The following is a 7060-nucleotide window of genomic DNA, read 5'->3' on the forward strand; positions in this document are numbered from 1 at the left end:
TGAAAACATTTACTAACAATAATAAGGACTAAAATTGTTTTTACTGTAGAGGTGAATTAATAATAATAATAATAATAATAATAATAATAATAATAATAATAATAATAATAATAATAATAATAATTCATGATTTGTAGTGAAAATAAATCCGATGTAGAATGGGGACCATAGAACATGGGCTAACAACCAACAAGGCACAAGTTATACCAAGAGCTTTTAAAGGCCACTGAAAACAAAAGAACCAAAAATAAAAGTGAGGAAGCTTATCTTTAGAAAACAAAAGAGCCAAAAATAGAAGTGATAAAGCTTTGATCTTTCAAAATATTGGAGCAATCCAATCAATCCTCTTGAAAAAATAAGAGATTTTATTCAATACAATTATACACCACCAAGCATAGGTTTATTGAAGACAATTTCAAATTGTCCAAAACAATTCACTCATCCAACATAACTAGCAATGTACACATAAACAAGGGTATAATCAACTTATTATAGAAAAGGACATAAATAAACCATTGAATTTCAATATTCAATGATACAGCCCCCATTCTAGAAAAGAAATTAAATCCAACCCTCATTCTAGAAACGTCACCTTCATAGGTCAATGTCAGTGTAGGAAGGGAGCCCCATACCAGTACCAATTGAATCAACACAATCCTTTCAAAGAATCACATGAAGAATAACCATTACCACAAACTATATAAACATGATGCTACAAATCAACAGTTGCCTGGTAGATTCTCCTCATGGTATAATCATAGAGGGCCAAGAAAGGGGACTGGAGGGCTTTCCACCGGTACCACAATCGGGCTGTGAGAGGTATGAGGATGAAGCCATAGGGAAGAGGATGTTGTGGTGCTAGTGGTTGTGGTTCGAAACTTCCCCAGTCGAAGGTGCCGCAACAGTGATGGTGGGTTAGGAGAAAAGCTAGGGTTTCGGTGGAGATGGGAGTGTTCATTGATGGAGAGTGGAGAGAGATTTGAATCTGCAACTCTCAAGGAGACAAGTTTTTTTATTTTTTTATTATTATTATTTTATTGGTTAAAATGCCACATCAGTATGATCAAATGAGGAAAGTGATGCTCGTTACTGGGTTAGACTTAATTGCACCAATTCAAAAAGTAGAGGGACCAAAAGGGCAGTGTGACAAGAGTAGAGGAACTATTCTAATGATTACACCTAATATTTATTATGCCCTCAAACGCCTTTTCCTTATTCTTCTATTATTGGTATTCAATAGAGGGATATATATATATATATATATATATATATATATATATATATATATATATATATATATATATATATATATATATATATAAACTTTGAATCCCATTTTTCTTCTTCCTCCCCCCAAAATGGCTGTATAAAAATATATTTAAGTTGATTTTTTTTAAACTTTTCTAAGCAAAGTTTCCGCATAGTCTTAAATTAATAAAAAAACAATTTAGATAATAAGATAAAATATTAAAGTGTTTAAAAATTACAATTTTGATTATAAGATAAAGTAAAATAAAATATTTATAAAGCTTAGTGTTTCATCCTCTTTAGTTCTTTGAGTAAATTACAATTAGGACATCAATTTTTTTTTTTTTTGTTTGATAGTAGGCGGTCTACCTAAATCCTAATAAAACATATTTAAAACCCCTATTAATTTTTAGGATTTAAAATAGAAACCATAATGGATTTATGACAAACTTAGGATTTAATTCTTTGCACATAATTTCATACCAAAAAGAGTGGAACAATCGTAAGGATATATTCTTTCCTATCTACTTTTAAATACACTTGCATGTACCTATTTCACTTTATATGTAATGAATTTTTATAACTTGGTTCAATATGAGTTGACCATCCTCCTCTATTATAAAGGATATGTACCAAATACCTGTCGAACTTAAGAGAGTCAAATTAGTTCAATTTGAAATTACAAATTTTGAGTTTGAGTTTGATTTTGATTTTAAAAAACTCCAAATTTATTTTTTTAAAATATGAAAATTATCATAAAACCTATAAAATAAAAATAAAACCATGAATTGCAAAGCATCAAAATAAATTAAATTCAAAAATACGTGAAAAGAATTTAACAACAATATGAAAAATGCACTAGACCACAAACTTCAATAGAAATACTTGATTTACAAACTACAAAAACATAAATAAATCATATAAATCCACAATTAAACTACATCATAGTCAAGCATGCTATTCCAATTTTCAAAATAAAACATTACATTATGGTTTCAAAATTTCAAAAAAAAATACCTATTAATGATTCAAAAATACATTCTAAATTTCCAAAAAGAACATTACCTCACGATCGCGAATTCAACCATACATTTTCAAAAAAAGAAAAAAGAAAAAAAAGGAGTGCTTTCCCGACATGTTCATAAGATATTAATAGGTATTGAACAATTTCATAACCATTTATGTATTTCCATTACCTGAAAAATGAATATATAAATGAAAGATATGCTCAATTAATTATACATATTGAATTATAAAATATAATATTTTAAAGAAAACTAATATCTTCTCCAACCCTTTATTTGGTGCTTTGGGAGTTTCATTTAATTCAGACTTGAAGAAATTGAAATTGATTTAGTAGAAGATATAATAAACTGTATGAATACTTCATGTTGAAAATAAAAAGTAGTAAGAAATTAAAACTAATGCCATGCAAAGTAAAATAAATTAAATTAAAAATTGAAGTAAAATAAATTAAATTAATCTAAAATTGTAAAATCATTTAAATAAACACACTTACCACTTTGAGTTTTTGTTTTTTTTTAATTGTTCTAAACTAATTTGTTGTACATACTAATGCATCAATTTTTCATGGAGAAAGAGAACATTGATCTTGCACCTGGGCTAAAGGTTAATCCTGAACCAATTGTAGTCATTGGAATTGTAAGCCAATCAAGAGCCATTTTGGGCAAAGTTTGAAATTGAAGAGAATTCACTCTCCACCAAGCCAAAATATTAAACGTAGACCTATCTTTTCTTCATATTCCACTATTCTTTTATTCAAATAAATCTCCAAATTAGATTTAGTAGGTTGTGTTAGATCATTCTTCCTTTTGAATTCAACAAATTCATATCTCTCTACCTTTTAGCTTTCTTGTGGAAGAAACTATGGACCTACGGTATTGCTAGAAGATTCTAAAAATAAGCCAACAAAATTGGAAGATTTATGCTCCTTTGCATTTTCAGTTGCGTATGCTTCATATATATTGAACATAGCTATTTTAGCTCAAACCTTTTTTTCTCAATTTGTATAAATTTAAAGTAAGTACAATGGAAACAGAAAATTATTAGTTACATTTTATGTTGTGGGCCTAAAACAATAGTAATCATTATTAGCATGTTGTAATCTTTCTAATAATTGTCTAACTTCTCATCCATTAATAATGTGATTTTTCTAAAAAAAAATAGATCATAAGAGTTTGAATAAATGTCTTAAACTTCCTTCACATTCTGAATCTCATGAAGACATTTATTTTCAATAGGATACTAACAACTAGGAAAAAATGTGTAACATCATAAAAAATTTCTAAGAAATTCAACAATTATTTTAGCTTTTTCCCATTCTTCAAAAGAAAGCAAACATTTTAATTCACATCTCAAATAACATACTTCTCAAAAACACTTTTGAAAGTATAAATAGCATATAGTATATCATACATTTAATTCCAACATGTAGAAACATCAATAGGCAATCCTTTTTGGGGTAAATATAAAGTTGCCTTGCAACTTCACCATATTTGACTAATGTAGATGGTTATTTTTTTTTCAAATATTTGATAGTCTCTTGTATTGTGAATTACACCATCTATTTCCTTAAGACCATCTTGAACCATCAAGTTTAACATTTGTGCACAACAACAGATGTAGAAAATATGATCTTGATGATATAACTTATCTTTTGATTCAAAATTTGATCTTAAATTTCTTGCAACTTCATCATTAGTTGTTGCATTATCTAATATAATTATGAAAACTTTATCTTAAATCCAATGTAAAAATTAATGATACTTTTTTGTAGTTTCCAATCAAAATCAATAAATTGTACAATTAGGCACATTTATCCTATTGTCTAATTTAAAGTCCAAGCTTCAGATGTAAGACAAACTCTTTCAATATTTTCTAGATTTATTTTCAGCTTTCCTTTTTCAATTTCATATACTTTCACTCATTGTGATTTTACTATGTTTCTAGAAATTCTTTAATATTAATAATTCACATATTTCATTGGTACAATAAACCAATAAATGTTCCATCATATTAAATGGCTATAATCGACTAGGATATAACTGTAATATCTTTTACAATGGAGCTGCTGACCAAGTTGACCACCTTGACTTTAACTGAGCTTGTTTGGGAGCCCACAACTTTTCTTAATCCCTTGATTAGCGGATCTGGTCGGGGTTACTGTATGCTCAATCATTGACTTGTTAAGCTGGCAGTGATTGTGTGCTTCTTCAATAAACTCCTTCTTCTTCATCTTGTGCATCAACCAAACCTTGGTTTTCTTGGCTAAGGAGTTTATTGTGAAGAGGGTATTTGTTGCATCACCTTGAACTCTTAGGCTGCTAGAGAATCGGAGTTTTACCGGACTTATTTCTTCTCCAAGATTCAAGGTTTTCATCCTTATTATGGTTCTCTTTGGCTTGGTTATTATTGGTTATATTATAGCTTGTAACTGAATCTTTTTTTTTTTTTTTGCATGTGTGATTGTGCTGCATGTAGTATCTTGGTTGCTTGAATCTTATGATGGTTAAAGCTTTGATAAGGTTTTTAGTTGATGTTATATGTATATACATATATATGAAAGCATGCATACATTTCAGATTTTTTTTACCTTCTAGCGATTCTTGTCATGGAATTTACTAATCTCCCTTGATTCTGTTAGTTTAATTCACCTTGAATTCTTGTGAACCTTACTGCAGGCTTTATATTAAGGACAAGGATTAGTTGGTTTTCTTTTAATTGCTATCATATAGGGTTTGGTGTGTGTGTGTGTGTATATATATATATAGGTGTGTGTGTATATATATATATATATATATATATTTTGCATTTCTGATTTCTTTAAATCATGTTGTGTTGGAATTATAAGCCTGCAAAGCATGTTTCCTGAATTGATTTATTTAGCTAATGTGTGTGTATGCTTATAGATTTAAATTTATTCATTTTAAATCTTGGGTTAGTGGAAGCTTTGTGATGGTTGTTATTTTGATAGCATTCATGGAGAATGTTATATAGCTTGCATAGTAACCTGATAACATGTTTTGATTTTTGTTGGGTTAGTGGGTTCTGCAGGTGTGTGGTTAGTTAGAAATTAAAATGATCATTATTATTTTTTAATGCTTGTTCTTCCTCTTGAAATTATCATGTTATTTGCAAGTATAAACCCAGTCTTAGTCTTGTAAATCTAAGCTAGCTTATTTTGTTGGGTTAGATTTCGGTAGAGAATCTTAGTGCGTGGGATTTGGTGAACCCAACTCTGTAGCTCGGAGCCAGGTAGGCTCTCGCACTGTATAATTCCGTATTTCTAGCAATAATCATTATTTAATTATTGCATTGTTTAATATTTTCATTTATTTATTTATTTTATTATTGCATTATTTATTTGGTATTTCTGTTATTTGTATCCTGTATTTCTGCGGTTTTTGTAAATCTCCATTCCTGGCTCACCCAGCTAGGAGGAGCAAGTCCTAGCCATGTGCACATGTTTTCTGTAGTAGCGCTACCGGACATGCGTGTCCGTTCCGACTGCGGTCGAAGATCCAGCTCCGGCTGTTGATATTCTGTTCTGTTCCGACTTCACAGTCGATGATCCAGCCTCGTGCTGTTGATTTCTGTTATCAGTTAGGGAGATGTACATATCTGTTTTCTGCGTGTTTTTCTGTATTTTTTTTCTGATTATTTCTGTATTCTGTCTGAATTATTAATTATTCTGCTATATCTGTATTATTCTGTATTTATTCATGCAATCCTACTGGGCCCTTGTGTCTCATACACTTTATGAATTCTGTTCTCGCAGGAGAAGATCAAGTTTAGATTTGGGGGTGTCAGGGAGTCGTATTGTCTGCGCTATCAGTATCTCTGTATTTTCCTTTTCTGTGAGTGTAAGGCTTGTATTCTGACTGTATTTGTATTCTATAGGGCTGCTAAAGCCCGTACTTGTAGTGTTTCAGTTTCCAGTATCCGATTTGTGCTATTGTGTTACTATTCATATCTGCTTGTTAGGGTTGACTCTGACCAGGTCGAGACTGAGGCCTTGCACCCAGTGGGGCCCAGTCCCATTGGATGCGGCCGATCTGTCCGCAGGCCCGATTGTGGGGCTGGGACGTGACAATAACTTTGTTGATTCTTGTTATGTGAAAAATAATGAAATAATGTGCAGAAAATGACAATACTATTTGCAAGATATAAGTTGATAAATTTTGGAACTTTTGTTGCTTTCTAAAGTACAAATAATCATCTAAATATCTCTTAAGATGTGCAGTTGTTCATGATTTAGAAATTCTAGATTTCTTTTTTGCAATAGTGGCATTAATACTTTTGAATTACTATATTTCTGTTTTAAAACTTTACAATTTCAAATTTTGTCCAAATTTAGAAATTTTTTTCGGACCTCTTTCAATTTCTATGACTTTTATTTTAGATAGTTATATCTCTACTTCTTCACTATGAGTGCAAATTTGAATAGGATTTATATCAACATTAATCAATGATTATTGCAAATCAAGTTTAGATATGTCTATATATAGGAATAAGAACTTCAGAAAACAAGAAGAAAAAAATCAACATAAACTATAAATGAACTTTAGCTAAAAATATAATTAAAATGAAAACAATAAACAATACATGTTAATAAAAAAAAAGGCTAATCTATGATTTAAACATCTAGCAAACAACTATAACTAACATAACAAATTATACGTTTGTTTAATATTTTATTAATTTTTATAGACTAATACCAACATTGAGGTATATATATTCAAATTTAAAATTAGCTAGTAATAATATAAAAATAAATTACTTTAAACAAAAT

General features: G+C 29.7%; 1 long non-coding RNA gene across 1 annotated transcript; it reads left to right on the forward strand.

Moving 5' to 3' along the window:
• Window positions 1–4571: 4571 nt before the first annotated feature.
• Window positions 4572–6107, forward strand: LOC120278092. Its single transcript, XR_005541558.1, has 3 exons — window positions 4572–4640; window positions 5462–5523; window positions 6047–6107. It is a non-coding gene; the product is annotated as an uncharacterized LOC120278092 (long non-coding RNA).
• The last annotated feature ends 953 nt before the right edge of the window (window positions 6108–7060 follow it).

The sequence above is a fragment of the Dioscorea cayenensis genome, chromosome 15, assembly GCF_009730915.1.
Source record: "Dioscorea cayenensis subsp. rotundata cultivar TDr96_F1 chromosome 15, TDr96_F1_v2_PseudoChromosome.rev07_lg8_w22 25.fasta, whole genome shotgun sequence".
Classification (NCBI taxonomy): domain Eukaryota; kingdom Viridiplantae; phylum Streptophyta; class Magnoliopsida; order Dioscoreales; family Dioscoreaceae; genus Dioscorea; species Dioscorea cayenensis.